The following is a 19889-nucleotide window of genomic DNA, read 5'->3' on the forward strand; positions in this document are numbered from 1 at the left end:
ATATTTCTTTTTTCTGTGGGACATAGAGTTTCCATCATTTTCTTTCTCATACGCATTAACTTGTGCAGATTGCAAAAAACATGGTGGTATCATGAGATTCATTCAAGTTTCTTACTTAGGGGCATCTCCATCTTCTCCATCTAGATTGCTAAAAGTTAAAGCTGCAACAAAGGTAGCCGTTTTGACAGAATTTTCAGAGGTAAAACTATTTTTTTATCAAGTTAAAATTTATTAATGATCAAGAGTCGTATGAAAATTATTGTAAACCAGAGGAATGGTATTTGATAAACCTATGCATTGGGGAAGCTAAGCACATAATGGGCTTCATCTTTATATTGCACTTTTTATTTGGTGAGGCATAGTAGTATAATAATTGTATTGGGTTTAGAGGAGAAAGGGGCTTGAGAGCAAGCTGCTTATTTCAAATTCAATGTCAGAGCCCAAATATAATATTTGATCATTTTATGCATTTTTATAGGATCATAACATTTTTCATGTCACCTGTTTATTGTTGTTAAACAGGTCAATTCTTTAGATACTCTACTTCTCAAAACCTTTACAGTTCGAAGCTCTTATACACAATCCTAAAGTTGTTCACAAATTATTGGTGGTGTATATGGATCAATGGTTCCCAACAACTAGGTAATGCATATCGGTCAAAATAACAATATCAATGAAGTACTATTATTGTTGTACATGATGATATGTGAATGTATAAATACCAAGAAATAATTCAACTTGAAACAATTGTAAACCTTTGTTGGATATTCTGAAATTAACAAACAACTCATTATTTTTCATTGCATGTAAATGTTACCGTACATCCCGCATAAGGAAATTGGCCTTCAAAATGATAAGCTGTATAAGGTGTCCTTGGCACCTTGTGCAAATCTATAGGTGGGATTTCATTCACGACATTGGACCCTAACTTGAATTGCTTGGGGACTTACGCAGCAAAATGGAGAAGCATTCTAAATATAATTCTGGCTAGACTTTTGGAATTGTGCAAGAGTCTAGAGTTGCAGAAATGAAAACCTTGTTAACTTGAAATATTATTTCTATCATTTAAAGGTCATTCCCGAATTGGGCAAGATACAGTGAAGATGCTTACATGGGACTTCTTTACTACACCATTGATAGCCTTAATCCTGCCTTTTATTTTTTCGATGCTGGTTTTATTGTTATACACTTGTAAAACAATGCTTGTTTGCTATGGATTGTGATAGTGTTCAGCTTCACCTACTTGAATGCTTGGATCTATGGCCACTGCTTACTATTTATTTTTTGTAACAAGTTGTTAAGACTTGGAACAACAGATAGTATTCAAATTCTGCAAAATTGAATAATCTTGTGGGTATTTTGATGTACTTTCAAAACATGTAATTATTATATTTCATTACCTTAAGATTATCCAAAGATATTTCCTAAAATTTACTTTTTTTAATATATTAAATTATGCATTAATTAATTTTTTTTGTAAAAAAATTAAATATAAACTAAGCAAACGTGCATTGCACGTTGCTTTCACCTAGTATATAAAAAAAATTATATAAATTGATATAATTTTATATGATTTATTAAATCTACTCTATAATAAAAATAATTTTACAATTTAAAAAATCATATTTAATTATATTAATTTATAATATTATTTTTATATAATTATGTTATGATTAAAATATTTCTCAAATTAGAGAAATGTTACTCCTCCCGCTCCCCCCTCCCACTCTTCCCTCTTGCTTGACGTGGAATGCCCTAGTAATCTGATTTTTAAATAATAAAAAAATATAATTTGAATGCACAATCTTCTTCTTTTCTCTCATTGATTTTTCTTTTTCTTTCCCAAACCCATCGCCCGCAAGCCAAATCCATAGATTTTTCTTCAAATCTAATCGTATGCAAAACCCGTCGATTTTTCTTTGAATCCCATCGTCCACAAGCCAAACCGCATGTATTTGTTTGAAACTTGTTATTTTCCTGGGAAATTATTATAGGAACTGTTTGTTTGTTAACTTGAAGCTAACTTCAAAAATTCAATTATTTTTTATTCTGTCTCTTCGCCTCTAAAGAGATTTCTTTTTTCTTTAGAAATTGAAGTGTTTGGGATTGGGTGGGTCTTACAATTCATACCTACTTGTCAATACGTGTTGTGTCTCCATGTTAATTTTCTTCTACATATAAAAAGTTCTTAGTTCTTGAATTTGCTTCTTCTGGCAGTTGTTGCTTCGTGTTGATGTCAAATCTACATTTTTCTTTGGTGGTACCCACATTTTGACATTTTCACTAGTAATGCTTTCACATTCTCTTATGTGCTAAAATCCATGTTTGTTGTTTGGCTGCAAGAAAACTGAGATGAGTGTAACAAAAGAAAAAGAAGAGAAATTTAAGAGTGGAAGTTTCATTTCTTCAAAGATAGTTTATTGGATTGAGTTTTCTGTGAATTTTTGTTTTTGAATTGGGAACTTCTTCATTTACAAGGGATACTGGAGGTCGATGTTGCTGGGAAACTCACATGAGAAAAATGCAGTAAAAAGTGACGTTTTTGTTAAGGCTGATCGTTAGAGAACTCCCCAAAATAATAAATGACCACCACGCTGTCACCATGAGACACCCATGTAGACCACTAACCACCACGATTAACACCACTGTAAGCCACATGCCTTTTGATTAACAGATAAAGAAAACGACCTTTGTTTTCTTACACCCAAAACAGAGCATAAATCTCCCTCCGTGATCCACTGCACTCCTCAAGTCACCACAACCGCGATGTGAACCACCTTTCCTGCACCATACACACGCCGCCAACCACCGGGAACCACGAGAAGTCATCCCCTCTGTTTTACTCACTAAAAACCAGAACAACAAAACCTCTCCCTCATGTCTCAATTTTAATCTCGTGACATGTTGGTGAAGCCAACGACGTCGCTAGCCCCTCCACCTCGCATCTACCTCTGCAGAAATTGCCGCTTGTGCCACCCCAGGTCCGTCGTCCTTCTCATGGTAAGCCACCAGCACCCTCTCCATTTCTCCCTCTCTTGGTTTACTCTCTATTCCTCCATCTCACCAATGACGTTGCTAGCCCCTCCACCTCGCCTCTACCTCTACAGAAACCGCCGCCTGTGCCACCCTAGGTCTGTTGTCCTTCTCATGGTAAGCCACCAACACCCTCTCTGCTTTTCTTTCTCTCGGCTTACTCTCTGTCCATTTCTTCTCTCTCTCTCATCACTCTTTCTCTCAGTGCATAGCTGCTCACCTTATTGACACAACCACCCAGTTTCGCCTGATATATGCCACAATTTCCCCTCACAGTGAGTTTAGCTCCTGTCGAAGGTCTGGGATGGCTCATTTAAAAAACTTTATGTTTTTTTAAAGAAAAATTTAGTTGCAAGCAAAAATGTGTACTAATATGTACACTAATATATGTGATTGGTAAAAAAATAGATTTTATTGAAAATAGTGTTAATTTAAATTTTAAATATAAAAAAATTAATATTGATATACAGATTAGTACGTAATTTTATTTATACGTATCAAAACTCTTTTTTTAAAATGCAACTTTCATTTACGTTTTTCTTTCCTTATTTTTTATTATATATATATATATATATATATATATATATATGACACGTGGCACACATAGCATAACATGTTAAGTAGAAGAAATGAACGGGAAGGACTGAATAGTGATTGTAGAATGATTCCTTAAATTATAAATTTTATTATGTACAAATAAAATCGTGTATTAATCTATATATTAATACTGATTTTTTTATATTTAAAATTTAAATTAATATTATTTTTAATAAAATTTAATTTTTAATTAATCATAATAAATTAATATATAATTATACTTCTAACTAAATTTTCCTTTAAATTATTGAATGAATTTAAATGAGTTGCACCCCCAAAACTGATGATATCAAAGCGTCCGCTAGTATTTAAACACGTGTGGCAGAGAGAAATATGAAATATCTACCCAACAAACTTGATCGAGATTCGAGAACATTCTCACGCGCGAGAGCCGTGAACGCCTTCACCCTTATCTTTTGCTTTATTTTCCGAGAAAATCCAACCGTCCATATTTCTTTATGTCAAACAATTATAACCGTTAGATAAACCCTAGATTCCTATATAAAGTTGCTTCCTTTCTCTTCTTCCTTTGTCTTTCGTTTCCTCCGCCGCAGCTCTTTTTCTTCTGCATAATACCTATCCCCTCTATTTCCCAGATCTGCTCTTCATATTGGCTTTTCTTTCAATTCGGCTCGAGATTCGATTAGATCGTTTCTCTACCTGTGTTTCAATGGTAATTTTTTGCCGTTTCATGCTATATTCCGGTTTTGATCACTGTGCTCTTCGATCACAGACTATGATTCGTTCTCGCTTCAGATCGATGGAGTTTGGATGACCGCGACGGATATGGAGATATCTTTTGTAGAAAGATCTTCGTCTCTCTGTTATCTGTGTTGGTTATTTTGGATTCTTTGAAGACTTGAATAAAGAGGGGTTTCTGTTGTATTTTGCTCAGCAAATCGAGAACGAAACTGGATCTGTTGCGTCTATATCTCCGATGATCTATTTTCGTTTGGAGCAGTGGAAGAGGTACCAAACTGAATGGTTTTGTTCGTATTCTTTTCTTTTCTGTCGTGTTTATACTTTCTTGATCTCTTATATTCGATGGTGTACCTCAAATTTTAGAATCTTGAACGATTATACATCGGCTGGGAATAGTGAACGACCTTGGATCTTTTGCGTCTTTATTTCCGATGATATATTTTCGTTTGGAGATTCGAAAGAGGTACCAAACTGAATGGCTTTATTCGTATTCTTTTCTTTCCTGTCGTGGTTACATTCCTGAGTTTCTTGGTCTCTTATATTCAATGATCTTGATCGAATTTCAGAATCTCGAACGACTAATCATCGGCTAGGACGGATTGCGTTGGAGGACCGGATTCTGTTGATCTAAACGATGATTAGACTGCCCTCCCGAAGAAGAATCCACTTGGGAACTTTGTGAGGATTATAGTGGGGTTTGATACTACGTGTGTCATATTTATATTCCTCGCCTAATTATTATGATATTGTCTGTTATTTCATCGATACTATCTATTAAGAGGCAAGGATGGTGTGAGATTTATGAGCATCAGGTATGATCTTGTAAGGTATTGTGGCCATGTATCGACCTTTGCCATGACAGGTGCGCTTGCTTGGCAGGTCAAATTTACTTAATAAAAAAATTTTTCCTTTTTGTTTTGGGGGGAGACGGCCCTGGTGGTTTTTTCCTCGTTTTGGGCTGGTCTCCCTCCATGGGCGTGCTCTCTCGCTCTGTGTGCGTCTCTGTCTCTGCATCTCTCTCCCTCTCTCTCTCTCTCACACACACACACACCCCTTCTATACGAAGCGTTGTTGGTTAGCTAAATGCTTCGTTGGCAGTGGCTTCATCGTTGACTCAAACACGCTATAAAAGACGAGGCTGCCCTATTCGGGTATGCATTGATCGGATTGCTGTTCCAGATTTCCATCCCAAAGGTACTTTAATCTGTTATACCAAAGTTAATACCAGAGGTACTATCTGCTATTTAATCTCGATTGGTTCAATCTATTTCTTAGTCGTATACATGCTTCTACCTAAGTGATACATGATGCAAGTACGCATGATAATCGTAAGGATTTGAAAAATCTATCAATTCAGACTTTTAAGCGTAAAAGGGTGCATTTTGTTTCCCAAAGGTTTGCCTTTTTTGAGGTGTATTACATTGCGTGAAAGGATTTGATGATAGAAAATACATGGTGGATAACCAGAAAATGGAATTGGCACCGGGGCTAACAATTTTTAGTTTGCTGGTTTCGATTGAGAGCTATTGGACATCCTTTCGGTGCATATTTTTAGTAAAATTGAATCAAATACCAGCAGTTTTTTTCAATCTAAGATATATCTACGAGTTCTAACCATTTCTACAAAACTGCTACAAAACTGGGTATCCAAATTTTCGCCATGAATAATGCTATTTATTTTGCAGTGGATTCTTTTTTGACAAGCTCATCTGCAAGTCTTAATTTGAAATGTTAATAGAGAGTTTTATGCGGTTTATTTGCCTTTAGAGTATTTATTTTGCAGTGGATTCATTGTTGGAAGTCACTTTAAGGTGGATCTGTTTGTAAATTGTGGGGTATTGGTGTTGTGAATCTGGATATTTCATTCTGTAAGGTTAATATGATAATTAGCCTCCATCTGTAGAGCAATGCGCTCTTAGGGGCATGAAATCTTGTTATGATTCGTGGCACCAGAGTCACTGCTGTTCGTTCATGTTTGGTTCTAGGAGCTTTGCTTTATTTTTTGTGGCTTCAAGACAAGGCCAGAGATATGTTACATGTGGAATGCAGAAGAATTCTTGCCGACCTTGTATAGTTTACGACTGCAACCCAAGTGAAGCGTAAGGAGTTGCCAGGACGTGGGACTATTTTGCTGGGTATATACTCGAGGTAATATAAGACTCATGATGATTAAGTTCCTCGGAATATGATTTATAATTAGAATTATATTTTGCTACTAGATTCCGTTGTTTTGATATAGCTAATGTATATTTGAGTACACAGATGCTTTTGATTTGTCGGTTGTCCCAGCGGGATTGATCCCCTTAGTTTGGTCTGTACTTGCCAAAAGAAGTAACTAACGTAGTTTTGGTTTCCTCAGGTGGTACTTGTCTTGTGGTAAGAAGCCTGCTCATATTGATCATCGAATACTATTTGGGGCTGAAATAGCCCGTTGGCTGGAATTGTGTTTTTACTGCACATCAAATTCAGTCGAGTTTTGTATACACAGGTGCATTTTTGTGAGGGGTAGTGATAGAGTTACCACTCTATCACCACCCATCTACCACTCAAAAGTGCATTTCAAATTTTTATTTTTTATTTTTTATTATTAAGTATTTTTTTAACATCTTTAGTCATTAAGAAAAAATTTAAAAAAATATATAATTTTATTAATACTCACATCATTAATCATTAAATAAAATTAAAAATTAAAAAAAATCAAATACAAAAAGATTAGTAGTTAAGTTGTAGTTGAGTAGTAATAATAATATTTTCCTTCTGTGAGACTGGTATAAAGTATAAACTACTGGCTCTCATAATAACTGTCATGAACGTATAAAAGTTGTGTTGCTGCTGTTGTCCCGATAATTCTCAGAAAGTGTCCTCTCGTAAAAACATCTATTTTTTTATAGAATTGTTTTCGGAATATTTATACTTTAATTGATGAGTTGTCATATTTTTGAAGTTTTTAATTATAAGTATATTGTTTTAATTTTTTGAAAAAAATATTTGAGGATGTTTAAAATATATTGAAAGAAACGGTCAGGAAAAAGAAAGCTTAATTTGGTGTTATATTATATAGGAAAAATATAGTTACAAGCACAATTGTGTACTAATCTGTGTATTAATATGATGTGATTGGTTAAAAAGTAAATTTTATTAAAAACAGTGTTAATTTAAATTTTAAGTATGAATAAATCAGTATTGGTATACAGATTAGTGCGCAATTATGTTTGTATGTAGCAAAATTTTATTATATAACTCTTTTGGTGGACGGAATAAATTAATGAAGCTTAAGTTGTGTTAAAACTAAGTAAGGTGAAGTCAAATGGATCCATAAGCTCAAAATGGTTAAGAGCGCTCAAACCTCGGTTTGGGAGGTTGGTGGTTCGAGCCCACCTGGGTCTCTTCTCGGGGAGATTGAAATGGTACTGTCACTATTATAATATTTTTAAACCAATTGAATTTATCCACACATTATAAGAGGGCCAAAAATGTTACCGGCACAGCTCACCTTAGGTGTTATGTAACAGAGTTCATCAGACAGTCCGACACAGAGATAAATGGACACTAAGAGAAAATGGACACATCACCATCTCTTGAGACATGCATGTAAGGAAATATTATTTAATTAACTCATATGTTATAAAATTAAACATAAATTATGATATTAATTAATTTAATTTATAATTTAAATTATTAATTAATCTAAATTATAATTTAAATTTATGCCTATTAATCATATTTTTAGTTAAAATTAATAATAATATGATGAATTAATTAAAATATATTGATACTAGATATATCAAATATGTAATAATTCGGTTTGATGACAGTCGATCATTGTAATGAAATAAGGAAAGATTACTTGAATCAAATATGTACATTTTATGCAATGTGATTCTGTGTCTCACGTTTAAAAATATGTTGAAGATACTTGTGGAACTCTAAAATTACCATTCTTGATTATTAAATGGGTCAGTTAGAGCACTGGCATTGGTCTCGGTAAAATAAAGAAAATTTCAAAATTTGAATGGTTTGGAGGTTAAAACGCTGGCATTGGATTTGGCAAACGGTAAAAGTCAAGCTTTGAGCTACAGTAAATTTAGTTTCACCTTCATCTTTGAAGACTCACTGTTTACCGTCTATCACATTATTTTATTATAAAATCACTTCTTTCAACTGTTCCTTTCCTTTTCGCCTGTGATTCCGTTTCTTTCTCGCCATTTCTCTTCCTCTGCCTTTCTTCCTCTCCCAGACGTTTCTTTCGCCTGTGAATCTGAAAAAAAAAATTTCATTTCTCTCTTTCAATTTTTTCTCTCCATTTTCTCTCTTATTTTTCTCTTTCTCTATCTCTCTCTCTTCCATCTAGAGCCCGATACTCCCTCTCTCCCTTTCTCTCCATTTTTGATTTAGTTTTTGCTAAACCCAACCTCATAAACTCACCCTTCTCAATCTAAATCACGCTTGAGGAGCATAAGGAAATTTTAGTGATGTCGTTCAAGTAAATCGCTCTTGAGGGGTTGAGGAAATCACTGCCCAATTCAGGAAATCACTACTTGAGAGTATTTTCTTGCATTTTTCTTGCATTTCTGTTCTGAATCACAAGGTTTCTCAGCTCCGAGCTCAATCGAGCACTTTTTCTAATCTTTCAATTTTCTTTTTACAAATTTCAGCGAAAGGACTCGTAACTTTTTTACCCATCAATGTGGTTGCTAAGCAGCGGTAGCCTTTTACTTCAATTTTTCCTTCTTTTGTGTGCGTGAGTGTGTGTTTTTTTTTTTTTTAATTATTATTGTTGGTGACATTCCTTTTCTTGTTACCAGGTTGGTTAATAATTCGTGCTTTTTTCTATTAAGATTCGCTTTGCTTTTATCCATTTCTTGAAACTTTTACAATCCCCAAACAGCTTCCCTAACTTGGATATTGAACTCTATATTCATGTGATTATTATGCCATGGGTGCATGTACCCATTTTTTCTTTCAGAAAAAAATATTTGAACAATGCCATTTTATAAATATTTAGTGGTTAAGTGCATATTTAGAAGGAAAGCATCTACTCAACAACTTGTATATCTGAATTGCTTGAACAGTCAATGCTTTGTCTAATGAGCAGGCTCAGAAGAGAATTTTTTCTGATAAGATAAATTTTGCAGTCTGTGTAACTAATTATTTGTTGGAATAGGGTAATTATGTGGTTCAAGTGTTTGGGATTGTTGATCGATGCTTGTAGTATTGATTTTTGAATTCACAAATATGCTTTCTAAAAGATAGGATTTAAAGACTAAGAAAGCAATTCTTGAAAAAAGTGGAGGTTACAGTATTGCAGAAGTAGCTGCAAATAAGAGGGTTTTAAGGATTTTTTGGTTGGTCATTTGATGGCTAAAGAGTGTGAAAACTATATGTGAATTTGGGGTTTAAATAGGTTAAAGAAACGGATTTGTTTTGGGGGTAAGGATATATCATGCTTAACCAAGCTGTCTTTGTGGCATCAACTACTGAGTTGATGCTGACTGTCTTTTAACTTGCCATAACTTTTTAAGATTTCTCGTGAGTTGGCTATATTCCTGAATTGATTTCTTGTATTATCTAGTGTTAGAACTCTCTTGATATTTAGTTATTAAGTTGATTGATTATTTTGGTTCTTTCTTTTTCCCTGTTTATCATATCTTCTTCTTGAGTCACTTTATCAAGCCAAAAAAGTTCTCTTGTATGATTCCCCAGCGATTAACATGAGATATTATAGATTCTATTCTCACAACCTTGATAACATTTTCAGTCAACAGTCCAAAGTCCCAGGTTTGATCATGCTTCTATCCTCAGTTTGATTACTAAATTTGATCATTGGGATTTCCACATTTTCTCATCTTTATTTTGAGGGTTCATATTATCTTTCTGCTTTGTTTGTTTGAGATCTGTGGTTGATAAATGACATTTACCATAGCCAATGAGCAGACTGCTGCAATAATTGATGGTAAGTCAATTGCAGGGTAGATTATGTCCAGAATAGCTTATGAGGTCTGGAGGATGAAGGAGTCCATTGGAAGCGTTCCTGGATTGGCTGTCATTATGGTGGGACAGAGAAGGGACTCCCAAACTTATGTACGCAACAAGATAAAAGCTTGTCATTATGGGTTTTCAATATCTTTGTATAGAAGAATTGGTGGCCACTGATATTGCACTTAAGTGTGATTTTTCCAAATTGTAGATGTATATATTTGTTTCATAAATTGTATATATAATTGTTGGGTAGAAGAAGGGTTGGCAAAATGAGTTTGTTGGATAATTAGGTTGAGGAAAAAAATTAGTTAGGAAACAATAATTTAAGTCTCAAATTAAATTATTAATGTACATATGGTTAGTATAATTGTAAAATATGAAAAAAAAAATTATATTTTTTAAAATATTATTATTAAAAATAATATTATATTATTATTTTGATAAATCTAATAGCTAATCCAATGTGAGGTTATAGATAGAAAGGTTATGAATTTATGGAAAATATGTACTTTTCATCAAATTTTGAAGATGGCTTTGATGAAACCAATGTGAATGCTCTTATATTCGTAGGGATTCAATGTGGGTTGGTGTATTTGTAAAGAATAGAGATAGAGAGAGCGTGTGGCTGATTGATTTGAATCATTGAGGGGAGGGGAGCAAGTTCTTTTTTTCCTTTTTCTTTCAAGTACGCCTGTATTTTTTTTCCTACATTACTTATGGTTCCACGGATCAAATCAAGAACCATGAAGGGTAGATGCTGGTAATCGACTGGTGAGTAATTTTTGTTTCTAAGAGTAGTTTGTTAGTTTGCTAACCTAATTGTTAGTTTGTGACTGAAAGTTTTGTGTTTGATGCAAGTTTTTGGGAGATAAAAGAAATTAGTGGAGATAAGCTGTTTGCAGCAAGTTTTCTGTCACTTTGAAAGTTCTTTGTTGATCTAATTAACTTTAGGGAAGAAATCTGCACTGGCTCTACAAAATTTGTTGTCTTTGCGAGGGATCTTGACAGTAGGAACCCGTGCATCTTGGCGGATGCGACCGGCACTTTGCGAAGGGCGGAAGTGGTCATTATGCATGAATGCTTTTTTGGACAGGGCAACTTGGCAAATCTGGATGATGGAATTTCTTTCGGAGCTGAATGTTGAGATGTCTCTTCTCAGTCGTCCACTGCTTGGTTCTTGATTGAAGCCTTCGATCTTGATGAGGTTTCGGATCCCCTCTGCTTAGATCCTGATGACGAAGGCACGTTTGACTCTGGGTGTGTCCATACCGCCGGTGAGAGCTTGGCTGCTGCCACCTAGGTCGAGTCTGGAAAGGGGAAGCCGGCAGACATGCGAGACTCTTTAACCCCACCGAGCCTTGGAAGGAATGTGCCGGAGGTGTATTTGGTTTGCATCCTACCAAGCCCTGACAAATTGGTAACTAGGGCAGTAGGTTCCTTTGGGGGTGGTGGTTTCCCTTGTTTTGCTGGTGAACGAGGGTGCTTCGATCGGGCTTGGCGGAAGTGATCTAGTCAGGTCTCCTTGAAGGGAAGTGCGTTCTCCGAAAAATGCGAACATGTCAGTTCTTGCCAATCCTCTAAATGAGTCCTTGTGGGAGGATCCAGCCATAGGCTTCAAAGTGGAGCGGGTACAAAAACTTATCTGTGAGGTACTTTTCGCATTCTACATTCCCTTTTTACTCTCTTGATCTTGAGTCTGCTGTCTAATCTCTGAACTTGTGTAAGGAATAAGATCACTAGCCCATCGCATTGCTGAAGGTGAGGTACGGCGTCTCCAGTCCATAGTGGAGCAGGGGAGGGAAGAATAGGAGTGCTTGGATGTAGAGCTGGTAGTGGCTCAAAAGTGGGCTCTGAAGACCTAGGAGTCCCTGAGTAGGCTCCAACAATAGATCGCTGCGCAAAACCCGAATAACCACATCCTGACCGGCAATCCTCTCATGGGCATCAGCCAGGTCGGCCAGCGCCTCTTCCTCGCATACCTGAGCCGCAGCTAACAAATCCTCGCGATCCTTCACAATGGCCAATAGGTCGGAACACTCCCCCTCCAGCATCTTGATCCAACGAAAGAGAAGCTCTTGCAGACCCCTTAGCTCCTCATTCTCCATTTGGAGAAGCTCCAGGGGAGAATGAGGAGTTGAGGGGTCATCAGGCCTGTTACCTCATCTCCAGGCCAGAGAGGAGTAGGAGTAGGAGAAGGGTCTGCGACGGGAGGGACAACAGAGTATCTCTCCTTCAACTCGATCTCTTTGGAGAGAGTCCATAGAGCTCATGCTGACCACGTCCCCCATCGAGGTGATTTGTCTCCTGCTTTCCTTCATCTTGGGGTTGTTTGTATCCTGGGAGCTCGGGATGGTGCCTATCTAGGGTTACTGTTTGAATCTTGGGAGTCGCTATTCCTTTTTGCCGATGGTACTGTACCTTGCTGGGACCGATTCATGCCTTCGAGTTGTTCTTTCTCTTTTGCATCTCTTTGCATGGTTTCTCGCTGTTGTATCGTATTCTCCTGGTTGTAATCATCTTCGCAGTTGATGAATAAAATTCTCTTCTTTATATCTTCCTGTTCAGTTGACTTTACTTTCGATGAGTTTACTTGCGATGCCTTCTGTTACGCATGCCTTTTGCGGACTATGATGTACTGTCCATTTACTCATGTGGTAGTGAGTGGATGATTATCCTTCTAGTAACTTGTCGGCATAACTGAGCTTTTGCTTCTATTGACCCTTGAGGCTATTTGTAGCATAATCAGCTTGCAATCTTGCACATAAGATTCTTGTCTTGTTTGGATTACGTTGCATAGCTGAAGCCTTGATGGAAATTATCTCGATGCACTGTCATGCTGACTTGGCGATTTTTCAGTAGATGTCCGAGTGGGGCGTAAGCCAAACCCAACCAAGTTTGCTGCAAAAGTCAATGCGCATGTGTATATATGTAAATTTAACTCGACCATCATCGACCTGTCTTGCCGACTCGGCACGGTGGGACTTCAGGGTCTTTGCGGGTTTACATTGGTCTCCGGGCTATTTGCATTCCTTCGAGGGAGAAGCATGCTTACTCCCTCTGAGAGCTTTCCGGTGCTGGGGAGCTTTCGTTCATTCCCTTATAGAAGCTTTCCAGAGCGAGGTGATTTCCTCGGGAAAGTCTGTCGTTCTCTCAGGAGAGCCTTTGTTAATTCCCTTATGGAGTTTTTCCACACTTGGGAGCATTCTCCCTTAGGAGAGGATCGTCATCCTCTCAGGGGAGCGTTCATTGATAGGAGCTTTTCCATGCCCAAGAGCTTTCCCACTCTAGGAGCAATTCCTTAGGGGAGGTTCTTTCCTTATTTCAGGGAAGCCTTCGTTCATTTTCTTAGGGGAGCATTCCCTCGGGTGATTTTTCCCGCGTGAGGTGCTTGGTCTCGGGAAAGGTTCATCATTCTCTCAGGGGAGCTTTCTTGCTCGAGGTAGTTCCTTGAGGAACGTTCGTCATTCCCTCAGGGAAGTTTTCATTCATTTCCTTAGGAGAGCATTCCCTCGAGGGAGCATTCCCTTATGAGAGCTTTCCCACGCGAGGTGGATCATTGGGGGAGCCTTCATTCATTCTCTTGGGGAAGCTTTCCCACGTGAGGCGGTTCCTCAGAGGAGATTTGACATTCCCTCAGGGGAGCATTCCCTTGTGGGAGTTTTCCCGTGCGAGGTGGATCCTCGGGGGAGTCTTCATTCATTCCATCGGGGGAGTTTTCCCGCGCGAGGTGGTTTCTTGGGATAGGTTCGACATTTCGTCAGGGGAGGATTCCCTCGGGAAAGCTTTCACACTCGAGGTAGATCCTTGGAGGAGCCTTCATTCATTCCCTCGATGGAGCTTTCTTGAGCGAGGTAGTTCCTCGGGAGAACCTTCATTCATTCATTCCCTTGAGGGAGCTTTCTGGCGCGAGGTGGTTCCTCGGGGGAGGTTGAACATTCCCTCAGGGGAGTATTCTCTTGTAGGAGCTTTTTCGCGCGAGATGGATCCGCAAGGGAGCTTTCATTCATTCCCTCTAGGGACTTTTTCGGCGTGAGGTGGTTCCTCAGGGGAGGTTCTATATTCCTTAAGAGGAGCATTCTCTCGTGGGAGTTTTCCTGCACGAGGTGGATCCTCGTGAGAGTCTTCATTCATTCCCTCGAGGGAGCTTTCACGGTGGTTCTTCAGGGGAGGTTCGACATTCCCTCAGGGGAGCATTCCTTTATGGGAGTTTTCTCGTGTGAGGTGGATCCTCGGGAGAGCCTTCATTCATTCCCTTGGTGGAACTTTTCCATACGAGGTGGTTCCTCGGGGGAGGTTCAACATTCCCTTAGGAGAGAATTCCCTCTTGGGAGCTTTCTCGCGCGAGTTGGATTCTCAAAGCTCCCACGAGGGAATGCTCAGGAGAGCCTTCATTCATTCCCTCAGGAGAACTTTCCCCTGCGAGGTGGTTCCTCGAGAAAGGTTCGACATTCTCTCAAGGGTGCATTCCCTCGTAGGAGCTTTCCCGCCCAACGTGGATTCTCGGGAGAGACTTCGTTCATTCCCTCGAGGGAGCTTTCATGTGCAAGGTGGATCTTCAGTGAAACCTTCATTTATTCTCTTAGGGGAGCTTTCCCACAAGGTGGATTTTCATGGGAGGTTTGACATTGTCTCAGGGGAGCATTCCCTTCTGGGAGCTTTCTCGCGCTTGGGAGCTTTCCCTACAGAGGTGGATCGTCATCCTCTTGGGGAGCATTCCTTCGGTGGAGCTTTCCCGTGCCCGTGAGTTTTTCCGTGCGAGGAGTATTTCCTTAGGGGAGCTTTGATTCTTCCCTCAGGGGAGCCTTGGTTCATTCCTTCATGTTCCTTTGTAGGAACTTTCTCGCCAAGGTACGTTGCCTCAGGGGAGGTTTGACATTCCCTCAGGGGAGCTTTCTCACGCAAGGTGCATGGCCTCGGGGGAGGTTCGACATTCCCTCAAGGGAGCCTTGGTTTGTTGACTAAGAATCGTAGTCATTTGGGACTGGTTTTGTAAGTTTCCTGAAAGAGATCCAACATTTTCATTAATCTACTATGAGTTCATATTTACAAAGTAAAACAACAAAACAACAAATAAAGATAACAATGAGAGAAAGCAGGGAGGGCCCCGGTTGTCATTTCTTCTTAGCATGCGCCCCTTCTCCTCCCTCTTAGTCGGGATAGCTTACATCCTTATGGGAGCTTGTCACGACTTCAAGATAGGCGCATGTCCACGTGTCGCTTCCTTCCTGGTGGACTTCAGCTCCTGCATATAGTATTCACGCGCCGAGGTCTACTCTCATCGGGTCTCACCGATTCTCTGAATCGTAGGAAACTTGATTTTTAGGTGGTAGGTGGAGGTGATTGCTTGCAATGAGTTGAGTGTTGGGTAGCCGATGATGACTTTGTAAGAGGAAGGAGCCTTTATTGCTAGAAAGTTGACCATAATCGAGGCGACGCAGGGTTGGTTGCCTACCAAGGTTGACAGGGCGATGGTCCCCGTCGGTTGGACCATTTGTCCCTATAAGCTTTTGAGCGACATTGGGGTTGGTTGGAGCCGAGCTGTGTATATCCCCATGAGGGTGAATGCATTCTAAAACAAGATGTCTGCTGAACTATCATTGTCGATGAGGATTTTTCTTGTGATGAAGTTGGCGACTTGCATGGTGATCACCAGTGCGTTGTCATGTGGATAAAACACCCCCTCCTCGTCGGCTTCCCTGAAGGAGATTACAATCGCGGACTTGGTTCGGGGGAGCTTCACAAGTTTGTAGGGGGTCGAGTAAACTTCTTGGTATCGAGCCTCTTTGGCGTGGGCCTTTCTCCTAGACGAGGTTGCCCCTCCATTGAAGAATCCTCCTGCAATATTATGAATCTCCCCTCCAGGGGGGACCATTTGGTACACCTGCTGAGAGGGTGGGGGAAGTTGGCTCTGTGTGTCTCCTCTTCTCGGGCTCTCCCACCTCCTCTGTCGGTATTACTGGGCAGGACTCCTCTCCCTAGAGCATCCCCTCCACGACTGCTCTCTTTGCTGGGAGGGTGGATACAGCGGTAGACGGTAGTCTGTTGGGGGTGATCGGCACTCAATAGTGTTGTGAGAAGTGGTTCGATGGTGGGTGCAATAGCGACATTCTCCTGAAGTGTGCCGCTTCTCCTCTTGTGTGACAGTGAACGTCGAACGGTTAGGACCTGTGTTGCATGCCTCTCACAATGGGCTTTTCTTTTCCTGACTCCCGTTGTTTACATTCCATATTTTGCCAGGTGGTGCCTTTGGTCAAGGCCTTTTCCTTTTTGTACACTCCCTCCATCTCCTTCCGCCGGGGCTCAGTTAGGGTGTGGAGGGTATTCTCTGCATTGATAAAGTTATCGACTTGATCCATGAACTCTCGAAGAGTGGCAGGAGTCGTTTTTGCCAGCTCAGCTGCTCAGCCATGAACATCGATAGAGGCCAGACCCCTCCGAGAAACGCCACCAGCGTGATCTTCTCATCTTGGTCTTCCTTGGTCATCTGTTCCTTGTTGAACCTGGCCAAGTAAGTTTTCATATTCTCATCTTCCTTCTGCTTAATGGTGAGGACGTAAGCGGCCGGACGTCTTCGTCTTCGGTTGGCCATAAAGTGAGTGAGGAACAGGTGGGCCAGCTCGTCGACATTCTTGATGAATCCAGGCGCCAGGGATCCAAACCACGTTCTAGCGGGTCCCTTCAGGGTCAGTGGGAAGGCTCTGCAGGCCATTTCCTAGGGGAACCCATGCAGCGTCATATGGGGCCTTGAAGGTCTCGAAGTGCTCCACCGAGTCTCAGGTCCCATCATACGCTTCCATGGGTGAGATTCGGAACTTTGGTGGCAATGGGACCACCATCACTAGCGTGCTGTACGGCAAGCCCGTGTTGACCAACAGTTGGTCTAATGAGGACGAGCTACCCATCTTCCTCAATATCTCTTCATACTTTCCCTAGAGGTTACTCATGTCATGCTACATGCATTTCCTTTCGTCCTGAGCATTGTCGCCCTCATTCTCTTTTATTGAATGGTGTTCGCTGACACTACGCTCGTCCTGATGTACCGAGTCGTGAAAAGTATCCTTAAGGGCCTGGTTTTCTTCCTGAAGGTCCTTCACCTTGTTATTGAGCCTTCCAATGAGCTGCTCCATAGTGGCCAACCTTACTTTCATGCCGCTTGTCATGCATTCATCCTGCTCCCGTGCCAGCTGAGAACGGGTCATCGCAGGCATATGAAGGACATGCTCGACGGTAAGATTAGTCGAATCTCACAGACGGTGCCAAATGTTAACGTCGTGTTTTGTACGCCTTTGGGTCGAGTCGCTTAGCCGGCCCGGGTCTTCACTTGAGTTGGATCCTAAAGTAAGAGAGGGGTGGCCTAGAGAACCTCTGATGTCAAAGTTAGTATAGAATAGAGATCAAATTACTCTAAAGAGGAAAACAATAGTGAAATATAATTCGCAAGAGATTTGAGTTCATCTCCATTACCTTGCAGTTCTGGGCAACCTTTATACTTGGTCCTTTAGGTTAGGTGGGCTATGCCTTGTGTTTTGGGACAAAGGGACGTTTCCCCTCGGAGTCTCCACCACCGTGCTGCATTTAATGCGGTGTAATTTTCTTGGTGTCAGTCATTTAATGTGGTGTAGGTATCTGGCAGAGTTGTCTGATGCCGTCTCTTCCCTTTTTCTTGATCATGATTTCTCGTGTCCTTTTCTAACGTCCCATCTCAATATTGATAATTACCCTCAACTTGTAAGGGTCTGGAGCCCGCTTGACTAGCATGGGTCTGGAACCCACCCTGGGCTACCAAATGGGGCCTTTCTGGGCTCGGGTTAGCGTTCCCACGGCTCATGGGACCTGACGAAATAATAAGTCTGAGACAGTATTTAGGGCTATAGGCCTTAACAAAAATACCCCTTAACAAAGGGAGATACTAATTATGCCACGCGTGCGGTGGTTGAAACATGCAGGTGCATGAAAGTTATGATCTTATAATATCTGAATAATTTAATTATGCCGCGCGTGTGGTGGTTGGAATATGCATTGACACATGAAAATTGTGATCTAATAATACTCAAATAAATGAAAGGAGATAAAAAATGGAAAATAAGGATCTATATTTTTTTGGCTCCTCCATCTCCTTCTAAAGTAGTGTGGGTGGGATTATTTGTAGAGAGAGGTTATAGAGAAATATTAGAGGAGAAGGGTATCTAATTCTAAATTCCTTATTGATATTGAAAAGTGGGTGTATTTTATTAATTTTTAGCACTTTTAATAATCTACCATCTTTAGAGGTAATTTCGTCAATAAATTATTAAGTATTTTAAAATAAAAATAATGCTTATATTGAAGAACTTAATTTTCTTGCACACCTCGTTACCTATCAAGGAAAAAAAAAAAAAATACAAATAATGCTTATTATCATTCATCATGAGACATCATATCAACCTCTAAGGTGGTAGTCCATTTGGGAAAGGCTAGGTGATCATTCTTCATTTCCTTACTTGAGGTTACAGATTCGAAATGGCTTTAACTTAGTAAAACTTGTGAATTAAAGTCTTGAGAGTCTTTTGCGTGTAAACATTTTAGTGGAGTTGCGGTGATGGGCTACTCCACCCAAAGTCAGTAGTTATAGCTTAATCCGAACATGTCGGAGCAAGTGCAAGCCCTTATGGTCATGCCCAAAGGGGGAAGCTACACTACTCATTGCTCCCCAATCTTTCACAAAAAAAAAAAAGAGACATCATATAATAAAGAGTAATGCTACATACAGTCATTTTTGCGTACTCCCTGCGCACTCCACTGATATGATTGGCTGGATTAATTTTTTTTTAATACACAACCAATCATATCACTGGAGTGCACAAAGGAGTCCGCAAAAATAACTGCACATAAAATTTTCCTATAATAAAAATGACATATATTAAACATTTTTTATTTATAAGTTAGGTATAAGTTTCAAATATACAAATTTTATACAGACCTTTTATAAAAAGTGGAAAAATAAATAGTTTTTTTACACTTTTCATGATAGGGCTTACTTTTTTATAAAGGGATTGCGTGAAATTTATTTATTTAAAACTTAAACAAATCATAATTCTTTAATAATATCGCATGATTATATATATATATATATATATTATTTACATAAAATAGGAAACATAACATATAAAAGATACAATACGGTCAAAGACATACAACTTGCATAAGGGGCATTAGGTGTATATGGACTCTTATCAATGGCAAATTGGGCGCTTTTGAAAAAAATACCTAATAATACCCAATAATTACATTGGAGAAAAAGTCATCTTGTTCATACTTTTGTGAGTGGAGTCTTTATGATATTTTTTCCTTTGCAAGAAAGCTTTTCTCTTTTTTATTTTTTATTTTTTTCATTTTGTTCTTTCTCATTTTTTATTACTTTAAACAACTAAACACTGCAAATCTCAAATTTATCACATATAATTTATGGAGATGACTCCCAACTTGTGATTTTTCTTGACGTGTAATGATTCTTGAAAATGCCATTTCTTTAGCAATACTCTCTCTCTCTCTCTCTCTCTCTCTCTCTCTCTCTATATATATATATATATATTCTCCTT

At 39.2% G+C, this 19889-nt stretch overlaps 3 long non-coding RNA genes across 8 annotated transcripts; 2 read left to right on the plus strand and 1 right to left on the minus strand.

Moving 5' to 3' along the window:
- Positions 1 to 4149: 4149 nt before the first annotated feature.
- On the plus strand, positions 4150 to 10566 carry LOC122295601. Of its 6 annotated transcripts, none has more exons than XR_006238168.1 (4): positions 4150 to 4599; positions 4696 to 4795; positions 4899 to 8876; positions 8988 to 10566. It is a non-coding gene; the product is annotated as an uncharacterized LOC122295601 (long non-coding RNA). The 6 variants fall into 6 exon arrangements; XR_006238169.1 differs by lacking the exon at positions 8988 to 10566 and having other exon boundaries at positions 4153 to 4599; positions 4899 to 6480; positions 6595 to 6813; XR_006238172.1 differs by lacking the exon at positions 8988 to 10566 and having other exon boundaries at positions 4153 to 4599; positions 4899 to 6205; positions 6318 to 6813.
- Positions 5328 to 19864, minus strand: LOC122295602. Its single transcript, XR_006238173.1, has 2 exons — positions 19830 to 19864; positions 5328 to 5385 (listed from the first exon to the last, which is right to left on the minus strand). It is a non-coding gene; the product is annotated as an uncharacterized LOC122295602 (long non-coding RNA).
- LOC122295603 lies at positions 10876 to 12861 on the plus strand. The gene is made up of 2 exons (XR_006238174.1): positions 10876 to 11082; positions 11170 to 12861. It is a non-coding gene; the product is annotated as an uncharacterized LOC122295603 (long non-coding RNA).
- Positions 19865 to 19889: the final 25 nt, after the last annotated feature.

Source organism: Carya illinoinensis, chromosome 15, assembly GCF_018687715.1.
Source record: "Carya illinoinensis cultivar Pawnee chromosome 15, C.illinoinensisPawnee_v1, whole genome shotgun sequence".
Lineage (NCBI taxonomy): Eukaryota > Viridiplantae > Streptophyta > Magnoliopsida > Fagales > Juglandaceae > Carya > Carya illinoinensis.